The following is a 19,295-nucleotide window of genomic DNA, read 5'->3' as shown; positions in this document are numbered from 1 at the left end:
TAATGGGCAAATATAAAAAAAAGTATCATCAGTATGGCATTAGTAGGGATAGTATAAAATGTTGCCTGATATTACTTTTGATGTCAACTAGGTAGTGTTTTGTCTTTTTTTGTTGTTCATTTGTTGTTGTTTTCAATTATTTCTTTGTCTTTTAGTTTTTTTCTTTCATTTTCCTTTATCCGAAATTGTAAATTTCAATTTCGTCTTTGAAGTAGGGAGAACATATTTCGAGCGTCAGTTGTAAACTAACCTGTGCATTATACCGGTGTTATTCTCAAGACATGGAGCGTCATATAAAATGACCAAAATGACTGAAAAGACATGAGACCTATCTATGGATAAATATATATTACATGCCAATATCCATGTGACGTTGCATTGTGTTGCTATACTTTCCTGCATAGGTAAAACAGTGGGTGGTAAAAGGTACTACACAAATAGAAACTAAATTACTTACTCATGAATGTATTTTTTTTTTACTTCATATCTGCATAAGCTTGATTTACATGCATTATGTATTACATTTTTTTTTTTTTGAAAGGATTTATTTTATATATTTTACTCAGTGTGTCTGTGTACATGACTCTGTACAGGTGTGTGTGTGTGTGTGTGTGTGTGTGTGTGTGTGTGTTTGTGTGTTTGTGTGTTTGTGTGTGTGTGTGTGTGTGTGTGTGTGTGTGTGCACGCGCTGCAGTATAGCAGCCAGTAAAACTAGGTCAGAAGAGAAGGGCTCCCTAGAAGACGATGTGAACTCGTCACCTTGAATTGCGTTAGAGGCTGCTGAGGGAAGGGACGGATAGAGAGGAGAGGGAGGAGGAGAGGAGAGGTCTAGAAAGGACAGCGAAAGAGAGAGAGAGAGAGAGAGAGAGAGAGAGAGAGAGAGAGAGATGTAGAGACTGAGGAGGAGGTGCAGAGCGTGTAGGAGTGAAGAGGACAAACAAGAAAAATGAATGGGAGGTGGAAAAGAAGTCAACATAAATCCTGACTGTCAGATGTGCATGTGTCCCCAATGGCTTCATTTAGTTTGGACATGTCATCATGTACAATATTTCATGTACTTTTACATAAAACAAACACCTCTAAACTACAGTACGTCTACTGTAGACGTACTGTAGACGTAATGTTGTTTTTGGACATCTGCTAAATGTCTTTATTGAAGCCACATTTAAATTGTTATTCATGTGTCAATGCTGGATTTTTTTACTGTAATTAACTGATTGGACTGGATAAATATTCTTTAAAGGTATCCTGTTGAGTGTTCTTGTAGACACAGGCTTCACTTATGTGTTTCTGATCTGAATAGGAAAGTTAAACTATCCGTCTCTTTAAATTACTCCTCTTTTCACATCACTATTGATTTTCTCTCTCTCGTTCCTTCAGTCTTACTCACTCCAGAAACATTCTTGTTGAAGGAGTCGAAGCACAACAAATGATGGAATATGGGAAATTGCTGCACGTGAGATAATTAGCATCTTTTAAACCCTTAAGAGACGAAGACAGCACTGAGGACGCTTGTACGAGGAGAATGAGGATACAGATGAAGGCATGAAGGGAGGATGAGTGAGATGACGAAACATCATCTCACTCAGGGATGTTTGAACTTTTCAGTCACATGTAAACAGCGTGTAACAGGAGTCACTCAGTCTCTGACTTGTTTTTGTCATTTGGCTATGAACATGGTAAATCAATTAACATGAAGGTCACTAGGTAATGGACATGTTATGTACAACAGGGCCCAAACATGGCAGCTGTCCTCAGTGGACAGATTTAGGGGGAAAAAAACATCTAAACATCGATTGTGTGACCAACAGTCATGCCACCATATATATAAGTGTAAGGTAGGAGTGTTAGGTTACTTTCAAAAAAGGTTTACCGGATGTGACATACTTGTGCAGGCAACCCTGTCTCCTAAAAGTTACATCCATACAACTAAACTGCATTCTCAATTACATTTCGAGGGAAACTTATTTTCTCCCAGGTTAAAACACGTCCTCGTACCAGCAACAGGGGCACATTGTGAAGCGGTAGCACGTGGTTAACTGAAAAAAGAAAACGACTCCTGTCTTTGTCGATGTAGAACAATGTTCACTTAGGGAAGAGGTTGGGGTGGATGTATACCGTATGGGTCAAACAAACGAAGGGACTTTCCACTGGGAGACCGATGTTCATCTCCCTTGTGAAACCAAAGTCAAAGATGTTTCATTTTAACTTAAACCGATAGTGCCTAGTTTCTGTCTCCCCCATGAGGAATTCTATGTAATGACAACAAAACTGTCGGCGCATCCACATGATACAAGCCTTCTGTAATCACGCACAACCACCACCGCTCCTCCACGCAGTTACTAGTAGCCAAGGAGGACACGGAGGATTAAAAAACATGATGGACTCTTCAGAAGAGGTAATTATCTTCGCGCGAAAGTCGCCGGAAGACACAATTTTCTGAACATAGCCATGCTGAGAAATACAGAGAGAGTTTTGTGGAGCGCAGCAGCATAAGTGTAATACATGTAAGTAACCAACTAATTAAAACTTTATAGTTTGTTCAAATCACATGAAAATTGTTGTTCCCCAATCGAAATTTGGGGCATATAGTGACTATAGTAAATGAATCACAGGGTTGGTGGTTCAAACCCTTTCTCCTCCTTTCCATGTCGAAGTGTCCTTGTGCCAGACACTGAACCCCAATTGGTCCCAAAGGCCGGACAAGGCTTGCCTGGCATGGCAGCTACATTGCCGTGTGTGTGTGTGTGTGTGTGTGTGTGTGTGTGTGTGTGTGTGTGTGTGTGTGTGTGTGTGTGTGTGTCTGTGTCTGTGTGTGCATGCGCACTATATAAATGAAGTCATTTTACAGCTCAAATAATTCCAAGTATACTACAAAAAAGTCCTTGTACCCTTAAGTCCAATTAGGGGAAAACAAATGTACCGGGACAGGACACAACTACTGTCTGCTGTTACCATGGTGATGGTGTGTAGACTGTGCTTCTCAGATTCACGTAGAGGTCGCCACAATTTTAAGGCTTCACTGAATTACAACTCTGCACATGGAGACTGAGGAGATGGGGGGCTTAGAAATCCTGGATTAGTGAGGCTAATGAAGAGAGAGCTTAACCCATTCAAATTGCTCAGTCGTGAAACATGATCAAGTCAAATTTAGTGAATTTAGAGAAAAAGAGAGGCAGGAATGAAGACAGGAAGAAGGAGGGTGATTTAGATAGAACGAAAGAGAGGTGAACAGTGGAGTCTTATTCAGTGTTTGTCCCAGTGCAAACATATCTCACACTTTTGCCACAACACATCATAAGTACAAACCCATAAGAAGTACTAACCTCACCTGCATGTCTTTAGAGGGTGGGATATATTATATATATTATATTATATATATTATAATATTAGAGTGTTGGGATGAAACATGAGGATATTGTTTCAGGATATTTAGCTTGTTTTGTTGGGGGGTTTAGCGAAGGCATTTTTCAACTTTATGTGCAAAACCTTTCCTAAATAACTAACTAACTGACTAAATATCATTATGAGACATGGAGTTAAGTTGTAAAGAGTCACCGTGTTGTATACAATACACACACATTAGGTGAAAGAATGAATAAGGCTTTGTGAATGTCATAAATACATCCCCCAACTTAATGGAAACAAATCCAATTTTCATTTGTGACATTTCAAAATTGGCTTGACATTTAGATGAACTATGTTAATTAAAATCTATTTATTCTGAGTAAATAAACTGAATACAAAAGTGTTGTCCTTGGACAGTCTGGGAAACCAAATCCATTCAACCGCCCACTAAAAAAATATAACATGTAATAGATTCAAAATTACATTATACAAAATGTTCCATCCATCCATCCATCTTCATCCGCTTATCCGGGGTCGGGTCGCGGGGGTAGCAGCTCCAGCAGGGGACCCCAAACTTCCCTTTCCCGGGCCACATTAACCAGCTCCGACTGGGGGATCCCGAGGCGTTCCCAGGCCAGGTTAGAGATATAATCCCTCCACCTAGTCCTGGGTCTCCCCCGAGGCCTCCTCCCAACTGGACGTGCCTGGAACACCTCCCTAGGGAGGCGCCCAGGGGGCATCCTTACCAGATGCCCGAACCACCTCAACTGGCTCCTTTCGACGCAAAGGAGCAGCGGCTCTACTCCGAGCTCCTCATGGATAACTGAGCTTCTCACCCTATCTCTAAGGGAGATGCCAGCTACCCTCCTGAGGAAACCCATTTTGGCCGCTTGTACCCTGGATCTTGTTCTTTCGGTCATGACCCAGCCTTCATGACCATAGGTGAGGGTAGGAACAAAAACTGACCGGTAGATTGAGAGCTTTGCCTTCCGGCTCAGCTCTCTTTTCGTCACAACGGTGCGATAAATTGGATGTAATACCGCACCTGCTGTGCCGATTCTCCGACCAATCTCCCGCTCCATTGTCCCCTCACTTGCGAACAAGACCCCAAGGTACTTGAACTCCTTCACTTGGGGTAAGGACTCATTCCCTACCTGGAGAAGGCACTCCATCGGTTTCCTGCTGAGAACCATGGCCTCCGATTTAGAGGTACTGATCCTCATCCCAGCCACTTCACACTCGGCTGCGAACCGATCCAGTGAGTGCTGAAGGTCACAGGCCGATGATGCCATCAGGACCACATCATCTACAAAAAGCAGCGATGAGATCCCCAGCCTACCGAACTGCAACCCCTCTCCACCCCGACTACGCCTCGATATCCTGTCCATAAATACTACAAACAGGATTGGTGACAAAGCGCAGCCCTGGCGGAGGCCAACTCTCACCTGAAACGAGTCCGACTTACTGCAGAGAACCTGGACACAGCTCTCGCTTTGGTCGTACAGAGATTGGATGGCCCTGAGAAGGGACCCCCTCACCCCGTACTCCCGCAGCACCTCCCACAGTATCTCCCGGGGCACCCGGTCATACTCCTTCTCCAGATCCACAAAACACATGTAGACTGGTTGGGCATACTCCCAGGCTCCCTCCAGGATCCTTGCGAGAGTAAAGATCTGGTCCGTTGTTCCACGACCAGGACGGAATCCGCATTGTTCCTCTTCAACCTGAGATTCGACTATCGACCGAACCCTCCTTTCCAGCACCTTGGAGTAGACTTTACCGTGGAGGCTAAGAAGTGTGATACCCCTGTAATTGGCACACACCCTCTGGTCCCCCTTTTTAAAAAGCTTCCCCCTCCTGAGGTGGCGAACGGTTTTCCAGAAGCACCTTGGTGCCGACCGAAAGTCCTTCTCCATGTCTTCTCCGAACTTCTCCCATACACGCTGCTTTGCCTTTTTCATGGCAGAGGCTGCAGCCCTTCAGGCCCTTCGGTACCTTGCAACTGCCTCCGGAGTCGTCTGGGATAACATATCCCAGAAAGACTCCTTCTTCAGTCGGACGGCTTCCCTGACCACCGGTGTCCACCACGGTGTTCGTGGGTTACCGCCCCTTGAGGCACCTAAGACCCTAAGACCACAGCTCCTCACCGCAGCTTCAGCAATGGAAACTTTGAACATTGTCCACTCGGGTTCAATGCCCCCAGCCTCTACAGGGATGCACGAAAAGCTCTGCCGGAGGTGTGAGTTGAAAGTCTGTCGGACAGGGGCCTCCTCGAGACGTTCCCAATTTACCCGCACTACCCGTTTGGGCTTACCAGGTCTGTCCAGAGTCTTCCCCCACCCCCTGACCCAACTCACCACCAGATAGTGATCGGTTGACAGCTCCGCCCCTCTCTTCACCCGAGTGTCCAAAACATACGGCCTCAGATCAGATGAAACGATTATAAAATCGATCATTGACCTTTGGCCTAGGGTGCTCTGGTACCAAGTACACTTATGAGCATCCCTACGTTCGAACATGGTGTTCGTTATAGACAATCCATGACTAGCACAGAAGTCCAAAAACAAACAACCACTCTGGTTTAGATCAGGGAGGCCGTTCCTCCCAATCACGCCTCTCCATGTGTCTCCATCATTGCCCACGTGCGCGTTGAAGTCCCCCAGCAGAACTATGGAGTCCCCGACTGGAGCCCCATGCAGGACTCCACTCAAGGTCTCCAAGAAGGCCAAATACTCCGAACTCTTGTTTGGTGCATATGCACAAACAACAGTCAGAGTTTTCCCCCCCACAACCCGCAGGCGTAGGGAGGCGACCCTCTCGTCCACCGGGTTAAACTCCAACGTAGCGGTGCTCAGCCGGGGGCTTGTGAGTATCCCCACACCCGCCCGGCGCCTCACACCCTGGGCAACTCCGGAGAAGAAAAGAGTCCAACCCCTATCCAGGAGTATGGTTCCAGAACCGAAACTGTGCGTAGAGGTAAGCCCCACCAGATCTAACCGGTAGCGCTCCACCTCCCGCACAAGTTCCGGCTCCTTCCCCCACAGAGAGGTGACATTCCACGTCCCCAGAGCCAGCCTCTGCTGCCCGGGTCTGGTCCGTCGAGGCCCCTGACCTTCACTGCCACCAATGTGGCAGCGCACCTGACCCCAGCAGTTCCTCCCACAGGTGGTGGGCCCATGGGATGGAGAGATGTCCGCCACGTAGCTTTTTCGGGCTGTGCCCGGCCGGGCTCCGTGGCAAACCCGGCCACCCGACGCTCGCTGACGAGCCCTCCATCTGGGCCTGGCTCCAGACGGGGGCCCCGGGCTTCCTCCGGGCAGGGTCACTTCATCCCTTCCTCGATTTTTCATAGGATTTTTGAACCATTCTTTGTCTGGCCCCTCACCTGAGACCACTTTGCCTTGGGAGACCCTACCAGGAGCACAAAGCTCCAGACAACACAGCCCTCAGGTTCATAGGGACACACAAACCTCTCCACCACGATAAGGTGATGGTTCCCGGAGAACAATATACAAAATGTTATATCAATCAAAACAGCTGTAAGGATGTATAGTATTTACCATCAGTTACACAAAAGTAAAGGTACATTCTGGCAAAATATGTCACAGCTCATGATCTTCAGTTCTGAGCCGTTATAGCATTTTGTGATGAAATCTCTGATCCTTCAAAATTGGATTTTCACTTCAGTGATGTTTCAAACTGCACATATTAAGACATTACAGCATGTTTCTGATGAATGTCAAGATAAAGTAAAATATGTGGGTACATAGAGAATATGATGAAAGCAATAATAATATTTCAAATGTCCATTTTAGTAGTTTTTTAAGCAACCATAGATCACAAAAAAAGAAGAAAAAAGACTTGCATGTACCCATCACTGGAAACAGAGAGTGCTCTTCTGCTGCTTTGTCTCTCAGCCCTCTATGCAATCATTGTGTTCTGGCAAGCTGCAACAGAAAATGACAGTAATTCAGGTAATGAGAGTGAAATAGCAGGATGGGAGACAGAGGCTTAGCTGTCTTCAAAAACCTTAAAACTAGGGTGAAAGATTGGAGGAAGGCAGGAAAGGAAAAAAAGAAAGATAGAAAGAAAAGATATGTCCAGCACTGCTGAGATGTTGTCAAACAAGATCTAAAATGATTTTGTTCAGTTTTCCTGACCAGGATGTTTCAGGTCTGGCCTCTCTGAGCAGACATGAAAGATGGTGAAACTGCTGTCTAAATGTTTTTATCAAATCATATGACAAGATCTTCTCACTGGAAGACGGAGAGAAACGGATGAAGCAACTGCAGAGAAGATAATGCAGGGAAAGATTCCCATGTTACGTCAAAACATCCAAACTATCATTTGGAAAGATAAAGGTAGTTGTTAGAGTATTGTCCATCAATAAGGATCAAAGATGGAAGAAGCTTGATGCTGTTATACTGCCACAAAACCTCTTTGTCACCAAGAACCTTGGTTTGTCTATAACATTTAACGGTTCTTTTAATATGAAACCGATCTTGCCCTGACCTTTACAGACCAGTTATAGTTGTTTGACATTAACCAGACATTAGTCTTGCATTGCCAGACCTTCCTCCACAGCGCTGCGGCAGAGGGTCTGGCTAGTCCACACAGCATTCCACAGGATGGGAGAAAAACGTGCTCCGGTTTATTGGCATTTCTTTAAACCAATCACAATCATCTTGGTTGGTGCTAAGCACCGAGTAGAGACACTGTGCCGTTGCAATTTAGCCTTGGGAAGGAACTTGTTTTGGTGGAACATGTGTACGTTCAAAGGTTTTTTTAGTCGTGGGAGAGAAAACTCAGATTGGACAGATAGTCTAGCTAGCTGTCTGGATTTACCCTGCAGAGATCTGAGGAGCAGTTAACCATAGTCCTCATAAATCCACCGGAGTTTAAAATGCCAACCGTAAGTGGAACGTCGTGGATATAGACTAACCAGACATTTACCCAAAAGCTGTCTGAATTCAACGGAAAATACCTTGTCTGATCTGACGCCTCAATCAGCAGTACAACATCATTGTTAGTGCCTCCCAAAAAATCTTGGTTAACCATAGAGGTTGGGAATCACAAAATGTTCATGAGTCATTTCTTTTCAGCAAATAAAGTCACTTGTTCTCTCTTGTTATCATCATGCTCTTTCTTTGTCTGGACCAGTCAGTAACATTCAACACTCTTTCCAGTCAGTTCCTTGACCATCAGAAGGAACCACCTCAGGAGTTTTTGGATTGCAGAAATGAAAACTAGAGCTACGTTCCTGCTGTCAAAGTTCAGGTAAAACTCCTTGGTACCGAACAAAGTAGCTTGAAAAAAATACCACAGTGCAAAAGGGCCTTGCAGGAACATGTTTATACGTTGTTTACTTGCAGAAAACATCCACACCGCCTGGTTCCAATGTGTCTGAGCACAGAATTTCCTTGGTTCACAAATCTTTATCCTCCGGTCCAGGAAGCACTGAGAGTCATCTAAATCAAGAGGACAGAACCTGTTACTCCCCATTAATGATGCTGTGTATGTGTAAGCACTAATTAGCCTCCATTACCTTGGATAAGAGCGGCAGAGAGAGGAGAGCATCAAAATTTAATGAGCCTCTTGTAGCCGCTCTGAATCTTTGCTGTGTTTTAAGTGCTGTATCGAACTCGTGAACGCTCTCTTGCACAAACACTACTGGTGCATTCAGATAAATAGCCAAGTTAGTTGATTCGAGTGATATTAGGTCAAGGGAAAACATCATGTCCGCTTAATAAGGGCTGCCTGTTTCTGGCTGAGAGCCACTTGTAAGATTTACTTATAGAAACACTTGTTGAGTTTGGGGTCAACGTACATGCTCTCTGGGTGTCATTTTAATAAAGTGTTTTGGGAATCTCAGAAAGAAAAAAAAACTAGATGTTTGTGGTAGTGATCGCACACAGACCTGAACTTTAATAGGCTAAATGTGGAGTCATGACCACCAATATTTGTGTTTTTTTCCTGACTATTTAAGTTCATCTTGCAGTTCTCAGCACCTCGTGTTCTATGAAACAAACCATGCGGAAAGCTCTTTCTTTTGTTAAAGTAATCTTTCATGCTGGCAGGTGAGAGATTTTAAGGATTGAAATTGTCTTTTTTTGTTGTTTATACCTGTTGAGAAATGGATTAACCCACACAGTTCTATTTCATTTTAAGTGCTGCTTGCTAATCATATGCACATTTACATTCACTTGTGTGTAATATTTACAATATAGTGTTGTGGATATAACACCTAAAAAGGTGATGAAGTTTTTACACTTCGGTTTATGCGAATTAAACACATAACATACATGTAAATTAGTGGGCTGGGTGGTGTATTTTGACAAAGCCAGGCTAGCTGTTTCCCTCTGTGTTCAGTCTTCATGCTAAGCTAAATTAGCTGGCTGCTGGCGGGAGCATCATACAGTATTTAGCGTCATGCCACATGAGAGTGGTATCAATCATCTTAAAAATAGTGGTCTATAATGTGAAATGTAATTCAGTCAGAGACTCTTACATCAAGGAATTGACCACATTGGTAAAACGGTTGAGATTTGGCAGGAAAAAAAGCCTTTGCTATTTTAGGGAGTTCTCAAAAATGGCATGGAACAAAAGAGTATGCTACTAATCATTATCTCAGTCCAAAACTCAAGGATATTCAACTTGCAATGGTATATGGTTTTTGCTTAAAAAATACCTTACATGATTAATAGATTATACAAATTGCTCTTGGCCTATTAAGTATTTGAATACTGTGTGTTTCAGTACTAGATTATTGATATTTTACCTTTTTTTGTTGCCTTTTTAACCAAAAATAATCCTAAAATAACTCTAAAGCGACTTCATATAAAGGTTGTTTTTATCCTTTACATAGAACTTTTTTTTCTCGCCTTTCTCAAATACTGTACTGATTTGCAAAATTTAAATTGGATTTACAATTGATGAAATCTAACAGATATCCAATCCTAGAATGATGGCATCTTAACCAGGTTTCTCAGATTTTCAGGGTTTGAGTAATTGTTTCTAACCCAGTTATGACACTATATATCGACCAGAAATTCTGATTACTTTAGATTGCCTCTCGAAAAACTTTATCAAAATGGTGACATTTTCCATATGAGGCCTCTGCTTTGGAGGATTCTGCAGTGTTTGATGAGTATCTGATAAACCTTCATACAGACCCGCACACACTTCAGACAGACAGAGCGTCTGCCTCCTGGGCCACTAATGGACACAGAGAGCAGCAGAGATCAATACAAGCAGACACATACACACACAGCTGAGAGAGAGAGAGAGAGAGAGAGAGAGAGAGAGAGAGACTAACTGGAACAGATTAATGGACCTTGCGGATGCCTTCAGTTTGTATTTCAAGTTGTGAAAGGGAAATTAGCCATTGGTATGTGTGTGTGTGTGTGTGTGTGTGTGTGTGTGTGTGTGTGTGTGTGTGTGTGTGTGTGTGTGTGTGTGCATGCTTATTAACAATGCTTATTAACAATAAAGCAAGTTAAAATAGGGTTCATACATTTAATTGTCCATTCCTATTCTTGGTGCCCTGTCTTTTCTAAGACACTACACTTCATGATGTGAGAACCATGGAAAGCATCAAGTGGCGAGAGAAAGAAAGAGAGAGTTTATCAGATTTTTGCTGCTTCATACCTATAGTGAATAATAACAAGATTAAAAAAGATTTAGGAAGAACTTTAGGCCTGTTTAAACAAATCTGTCATAGCACTTAATGATTGATTTCATCGATTGACAGTGATTGTACCTTACATCCAGTCTAATTTACACTGCTGATAGACAAGAGGGTGGAACACTTGGTTGGCAGGAGACGCAGGGCAGCAGGCAAGAGTGTGTTGGAGTCCATACTTGTAAATGTTTAGCCTGGCACCATTTGTGACCTTAGCTCTAGCTAGCAGCATGTCTATTCTGTTCTTTTCTACTGTAGAATAAAAGTGGAGAGCATCACTGTAAAATCAACTGACACATTTTGGATTTAAATGTTGGTTTGAACCCTGGGCAAACATTTTATCATTTCTGTTTTTGAAAATATGTAAATTTGTACTCTTTACAAAGACCAACTCCATCCAATGTGAGCTGTACCAACTCCTGTAGTGAGAAAAACATTGATGATAAACTTAGGCATTACTTCTTTTTTTTTAAGATTATTTTCACGGAGCCGTTCTAGCCACCATTGGACTGTAAAATGAAGGAGGGAGACGAGAATGTGCTGCCTGGATTATTAATTGGAACATTTACTTGTAAAAATCTTCTTCCTGCCAACCCTGGCTACCGAAATCTAGTGCCACTGATATGTCTGCGCTTCTCTCTGATGCTCTGAAACACAAACACCGCTGCACGTGACGCTAGTTAACACTATACTCGACAGCTGCTAACGTTAGCCTACCGCTAGCTAGTAGCTGGATTAAACACGGTTAAAATGCTGACAGCTAACGCTAAACGGTGTAAAGTGTGACTGTGTTTTACTGTAGAGGATTCAACACCGGGATGTAACAATCTGCAGCTGCCGTCGGAGAAACAACACAGACGGTGCGTTCAATGAAACTGGTAAACTACAGCCTCGTGGTGCATTTGAAGTTATTGTAAATGTCCTTTTCCCATTTGATGGTTCAACAGCAATTTACTACTGAAATGAGTTATTGTTATTGTTATACTTTATTATTAAATCATTTCATTTTGACCATATGGCTTTAGCAATAAACAAGCCGTTCTTTAATGTCACCAACTGTTGTTTAGTACCCTTTTTTTTTCTTTTCTTTTTTTCGGTTCAGGCACCGTTAATTATGTATGTGATTAATTTCGATTAATTAATCACAGAGTACGTAATTAATTAGATTACATTTTTTAATCGATTGACAGCCCTAATATATATATATGTTTATCAGATAATTACTAAAGTATATTGTATTTGATAATGCTTTCTGCTGCCCTTTGGGCTTTTGCAATCATGTCAACTTTACTGGTAAACTTTTAAAGACTTAAAACTTGCTTTGGACATGCAATCCATCAGTGAAAAAAGAGACACTCCCAGATTACCGTTTTAATAGCTTGATAACTCCCTAATTTAATGTGTTTGGTGAGCAGACAGAAGCTTGTAGGAGGTGATGACATGTACAGTTCAGCAGGAGTTTTTGACCACTACACTACATTATTTTCTGGGGGGGACATTAATTATATTCATATGCCAGTGTCCCCTCCTGTTTGTCTTATCTATTACTATCAGTGATATGGATGAAAGTCATTACACTGAATGATGAGTTTGTGTTCGCCTGGTTTACACAGGAGTTCAATTACAGCATATAGATCTACTTTCAGCTAATGTTTTCTGAAGACAAACAAACCTCCAAGTTAATGAGCAGCTCGCTAGAACAAATTTGGACTAAATTGAATTAGACCTCGTGCTGATACTGCCCATGCTGAGTATTCTGCAGACTCGGTCGTTTGTCAGTGCCACCAAAGTGATGATGTTAACGTGACTTAAAAACAAATCTTGCTATGTAACGAGCTCAGGACCCTGGTTATGAAATGCACGATGCAATTAGAAGTCATTTTAAGTCTCATAGCAATTATTGTTAGCTATCATCAGCCACACAAAGCAGCAGCCACTTCACCGATGGACTGAAGACTGCTTCCATTTGTCACTGTCACACACACACACACACACACACACACACACACACACACACACACACACACACACACACACACACACACAAAGGAAGGACAATACATACTAAGGCTATGTTTAGACGGAAACGATCTGAAGAGAAAACACAAAAGTGGCGTTGCGTTCTCACTTTTTATTCCGCATTTAGAGAGAGCGTTCTGGGGGGGAAATCATATGGTGACGCAAAAGTGTGTGTAATTCGATGTAGTATGCATGCCAGGCGGCTAGGTGGTAGTGTGAAGCACTGCCACACAACACCTCTAAGTCCGCGCGCCTGCGTAGAACTACCACTACTAGTCTAGTCTACTTCTCTCCCTCTCCTCTCCCTAGTAGCGTGAAGCGAACAACAAAAGCTGACAATTTCACACACACACACACTTGCACAGTGCGTTTTTACCCTTTAGACGGGAACGCAACGGTGGAGCGTTTTTAAGATTTCCACTCTTGAGGGTGGTTTCACTTTTTTAAGCCCCAAAAACCCCGTCGCCGTCTAAACGAAAGGCACATCTGATAAAATATTTTTACATTTTCACCCGCTAGCGTATTCGTGTACAGGGCCTAATACACACACATAGAAACATAGATGCACAAATGCACACAACAATTAAAAGATACCAGGGTCCGTGCCCAAACACATTATTTAATGTTATAATAAACTTTCATTCTGGCTCCTAAGTTGAACGTTCAACAGAGATGCTAACTTATGATGTCTTTTGGACGTGTCTTTGCTCAGTGGGTAGCACTCACAATGGAGTATCCCATTTTAACGATCTAAGCGCACAGCGTGAAGTGCCTGCCGCAGTTGTGTTTAGGGCGTGCAGGAATCCATTTTTGCTAGTTTAATGATGGTTAAAAGGGTCTGTGCGCCAGGCGCATGGTTCAGAATGGTTGTACTTAGTGTATGATTAATCATAGGTGTGTTTTGGGCGTAACATGCAATAAACCAATCAGTGTCATTTCCCATTCCCTTTAAAAGCCAGGCGCGTTTGTACCTTGGCGCATTGCTATTATGATGGCGGATTTGCTATGCAGGAAGGAGAGATTTTCAGGAGAAGAAATCTTATCTTATCTGCCATGAAGTTAAAGCACGCGAGCAGATCATATATGGCACGAGCACTATCCCACCAAAACTCCACGAGGTGAAGCAGGAGTTAAAATAACAATGAAATGCTGCGTTAGACCAGGTTTTTGTTGGTCAGTGGCGCAATCACTTTCCGCTGCCTCAAAATAGCAATACGACAAGAATGCACCTGAACACACCTCCCTGTAAGACCAGCACGCCCATGGGCACAGAGATTGGAACAGGTAAATTTGCTATTTAAACGACGTGGACGCTGGACGGGAAAATGACAGCTGCTTCGGTCTTAAAATAGCAAAGGCACTTGCTCCGGATGCAAGATAGGACCAACAATGGAGTATCCTATTTTAACTGGCACCTGCCAGTCTATAAGTAACAACTTTTTTCCTGTGACAATAAAATTGCGGTTTAATTTTATGTTTTCAATGACACTCCATTGGCATCTGCAATGAGGCTTCAAAGGTCCAAACTAAGACGACTAAAATCTATATTTTACTTTTCTATATTTCAGGCAGCAAATCCTCTGCCAAATAAACTGACTCTGACTGGAGTTTGATCTGGTCTCTTCTGGCTCCTCTGGCCTCTGACTGCAGGGTCTATAATGTCACATGATCACTGCCTCTGGTCCTCTGTGTCCTCTCAGCCCTGATCTCCCTCTTCATAAACAAAACGGTACATTTAGTACAGAACACAGGAAAACATAATTTATTTCCTGGTGATCTCAACATGAGCTTCTGTTTTTTTTAGATCATAAAGCAGACACACAAAGAGAAAGCCCCACAGACATTTGGAACTGCATCCATGGATACTGTCGGCTAGGTAACAGGGAAAATGCTTTATTGCAATACAGTATTCTACATGACAGACAAGAGACACAACAGCAACAAACTGAAAACATCCATTGACGGTTTAGTCTTATAGTATTCAAGACTCATTTTTGTCTAAATAAGAATTAAGTCTAATTAAGTATCCATAATGGTCGCTTGTTCAGTTTGTTGTTTCAGGATTTTTTATAGAAATGAGTGCCAGTGTCTTAGAACTAGGAAGAAATACAATGAAGATGTTCTTTTTTTTCTTTTTTAACAAAAAAATCTCTCCATCACTCTGCTTCCTCCAGACCTCCTGTGTGTGTGTGTGTGTGTGTGTGTGTGTGTGTGTGTGTGTGTGTGTGTGTGTGTGTGTGTGTGTGTGTGTGTGTGTGTGTTTTGGTGGGGGTAAACTCACCTTCACCCATTTCCTTGACCCAGTTACAGTGTTGTGTCTCCGCTGCACCTTTTTAAAGCTTAAAGGAAAAGAAATCCCATTTAAATCCCCCCAACATGTCTGACCTTCTCTGCTGCCCCTCCATGCACACACACACACACACACACACACACACACACACACACACACACACACACACACACAGCATGTTGTCCTCTTTCTGCCTGGCTTCACCACAGAATTTGGGCAGAACAGTTGAATTATTCAGTATTACCGCTCCCGCCAAAACACACACACACACACACACACACACACACACACACACACACACACACACACACACACACACACACACACTGTGTGACTGGAGTAGATAAAGAAGAGGTGGAAATTACGAATCACCTCACAGATTTTAGTCTGTTCACTTCTTTTCATTGTCCTTTTTTCTTTCTTTTTGACCATACCAATATGTCCTTTTTTCAAGGATAACTCCTCATCCAACTACTAGTAGCCTATTTTTTTTTTTTTGTTTACAGAATTTGTTGTTGTGCTTACAGTAATACTATAGACAGAAGTAATCAGTCTTGTACAGCTGCTTTATTTATATGTAGGTGTGTATATATATATATATTACTGTAACGCTAACTCCAATGAGTATGTAAGGTAAAAGAGGTCAATCACATGGCTGCACTTGTTTTGGTTTGACATGGACATTTGTTTGGTTCAGTTTCAGTTCAGTATATACTCCTGTAGTTAAAGTAGGATACAGCTATGTATAATCTTTCCTAAAGTAAAAGGTTCATATAATTAAGACCATACATGCAAATTTAAAGTTTAAGTCTCTCATTAAGTGATGCAAAATTATAGAGGGTGTGCAAACAATGTGTTTCCAGTCTATAAAGCTGGATTTATGAGGACTATGGTTAACTGCTCCTCAGATCTCTGCAGGGTAAATCCAGACAGCTAGCTAGACTATCTGTCCAATCTGAGTTTACTGTTGCACGACTAAAACAACTTTTGAATGTACACATGTTCCACCAAAACAAGGTTCCTTCCTGAGGCTATTTTGCAGCAGCACCGTGCTTCCGTCCGTTGCTTAGTGCTGGCCCATGACGATTGTGATTGGTTTAAAGAAATGCCAATAAACCAGAGCACGTTTTAGCTCCCATCCCGGAATGATGTGTGGACTAGAGTTTAGATTCTCGGCCCGAGCCCCAGCCCTTGATCAAGCATTTGTGATTTTTTTTAATCATTACTTTATTAGCCTAATTGGGTGGGGAGAAAGCTATGCCATAATCAGAAATATTATCTATATAGGCTATATTTAGGCCAAAGTAACAAATGTGTCCAAAAAGTTACACAAGTTGGACTACAGTTGCAAAATGCAACACGTGTCATGCGCGGAGTCTCCTCCTCTCGCACACATCACACCGGGGCTGCTGGGCTGTATGGTGGAGCTTAAGTGCAACATGGAGCTTGAGGATGTAAAGAAAAAAAGAAAAACAGGAAAATGACCTTTGAGCAAGTTTGGAGGAAAGTCGGAGGTATGGAACCATTTTAAACAAGTCGTGGGCAGTGACAATATATGTGTCGGCTTTGTCGAGTGCATTAGGCTAAGTGCGGCACGCTGCTCGCCTATGTCAGCAAATAAAACGGGGACTTGGATGATGAACAGACACATGAAGCAGGCTCGCCGTGGCAGAAAAGATGATAGTCAGCCTTCAACATCCTCTTTTGTTACTTCTCCAAGCATGAGGGCGAAGCAAGCCCTCACAGAGAAATGCGTTGAGTTCAAACAACTCTGAATTGTAGTTGAGAACGTCAGTTATAACGGCCCACGTATTAAAAAAGTGTCGGGTTGAAATTGGGCTTGGGCTCATAATTCCAGTTAATGTGTCGGGCCAGGCCGGTCTCGGACACAACGTGCTTGATTTTTTGGGCCAGATCTAAGCTCTAGTGTGGACTAGCCAGACTCCCTTCAGCAGCGCTGTGGAGGAAGGTCTGGCAAGACTAGTCTTCCACTATTTTAGGAACAGAGGCATCAGAATACATTACTAAGCGATCGATGTGCCATTGCAGAGCCAGGAAGCCGTCCGGTAATAGCTTTTTTTTAGGCTTCTGATTGGGCAACATGGGTTTATGATTAGGGTTATATCACCGTCTGTTGGTTTGGCATGCTCTTGACAGCGGTTCAATTGTGTGTGTTTTTTTTTTTTTTAATTTAGATAGAGATTTTTGAAACAAACTTTGACACGGGATACTTTTGTTTATTTTCTGTTTCCTACCAACAATCGCAATTGGCTTATTTTGACCACAACCATGATCGTTCCTTACTGTAACATAAGCAAAGTACACATTTTTTACTCAAAGCATGCTCCTTCCCTAAACCCTGCCAAGTGGTTTCTGTGCCTAAACCTAACCAAACCTTAACCATAGCATTGGATAATCTTAAAGGTCCTATGACATGCTGCTTTTTGGATGCTTTTATATAGGCCTTAATGGTCCCCTAATACTGTATCTGAAGTCTCTTTCCCGAAATTCAGCCTTGGTGCAGAATTACAGCCACTAGAGCCAGTCCCACAAAGAGCTTTCCTTAGGATGTGCCATTTCTGTAACCTGACTCCACCAGATGGATTGCTTCGCATTTGCTCGGCATATCCATCTGGGAACTTTCCATTGGAGAACTTTTGGGAAGGGGCGAAAATACTGGTTAGCTGATTGGATAAACCATCTGTCTATTACCACCTATGTTGGTGATCACCACCTATGTTGGCAGGCCAAATCAACCAATCAGATCAACAATTCTTCTTTAAACGATAATCTGCCATTAGGGGGTTCAGATCAGAAAATTTATTTTTTTAATATAATTTGGAAAACCTGTTGTCCAGCTGTGTTGCAGCAGCCAGAGGCAATATGGTGTGCCAATGTCCACTTTGCATATGAGTTCAGCCTCTCTCTCAAAGTTCATCAATTAACTGCAAATGTGTGTTCGATATGCTTGAAAAACACAATGTTGGCAAAACAGTTAAAAATTACAATGAAAATGTGAATAATGAAGAGCAGGCTTGAATACAGTATGCTTGTTTGAACCATGATAGAGACTTAAACACGACACAGCCCCATCTAGTTTTTATATGTGGTTATCCACCCTAGTGAGTGCTGGCTTTTGGAGGGCACACGTGACAGGTTACAAACATAACAGTGACCCTGTAAAAATACATTTTTCAAATTCTCGAAATTCTTTTTTTTTTATGCATGACAAAAAAGCAAAATGATCTGAGCACTTCTGGACCTAACTAACCTTCCACTGTTGTGCGGCCTTGTCATCTTTGTCCCTCGACAATGAAGCTCTCTCCATTTCTGGCTTGTTATTTTGGTTTGGCTTTCTCCCCTAAGGCTAAGCTTATCAGACAGACCCTGAAGTATTGACGCCAAAATCCCAGTCTAGTTTCTTTGCACTTCTCAGCAGGTGGCCACACACACACACACACACACACACACACACACACACACACACACACACACACACACACACACACACTTCAATGGTGATGTCCTGAGGGACAACAGCGAAGGAAGAAAACAAAAAAATAATACCACTCCATGGAATTAAAGAGCATTCTGTCTTCTGTTTCAGATTCTTCTTTAACCTCCAGCTATCCTTCCAACAAGAAAGATTTTGTAGCCTGTGGTTCATCACAGCAAACACACACACACACACACACACACACACACACACACACACACACACACACACACACACACACACACACACACACACACCTAATAGATGAATCCTTACCAAACACTGCAGATGTCACCGCTGGGCTGATGACATCCGGTCTGCCAGCTTACTGCTTATATATAATTACATTCACTATAGAAATATGACCAAATATGTTGTTACTGTAATTCTTAACACCCAACACCTTTAGAGTACTACGACAACAGTAAAAAAAAAAAAATGTAGCATGTTAATGGTGAATA

Source organism: Sander vitreus, chromosome 11 (assembly GCF_031162955.1).
Source record: "Sander vitreus isolate 19-12246 chromosome 11, sanVit1, whole genome shotgun sequence".
Classification (NCBI taxonomy): Eukaryota; Metazoa; Chordata; class Actinopteri; order Perciformes; family Percidae; genus Sander; species Sander vitreus.
The sequence above is the reverse complement of the archived record's forward strand: the minus strand, read 5'-3'. Positions refer to the sequence as shown.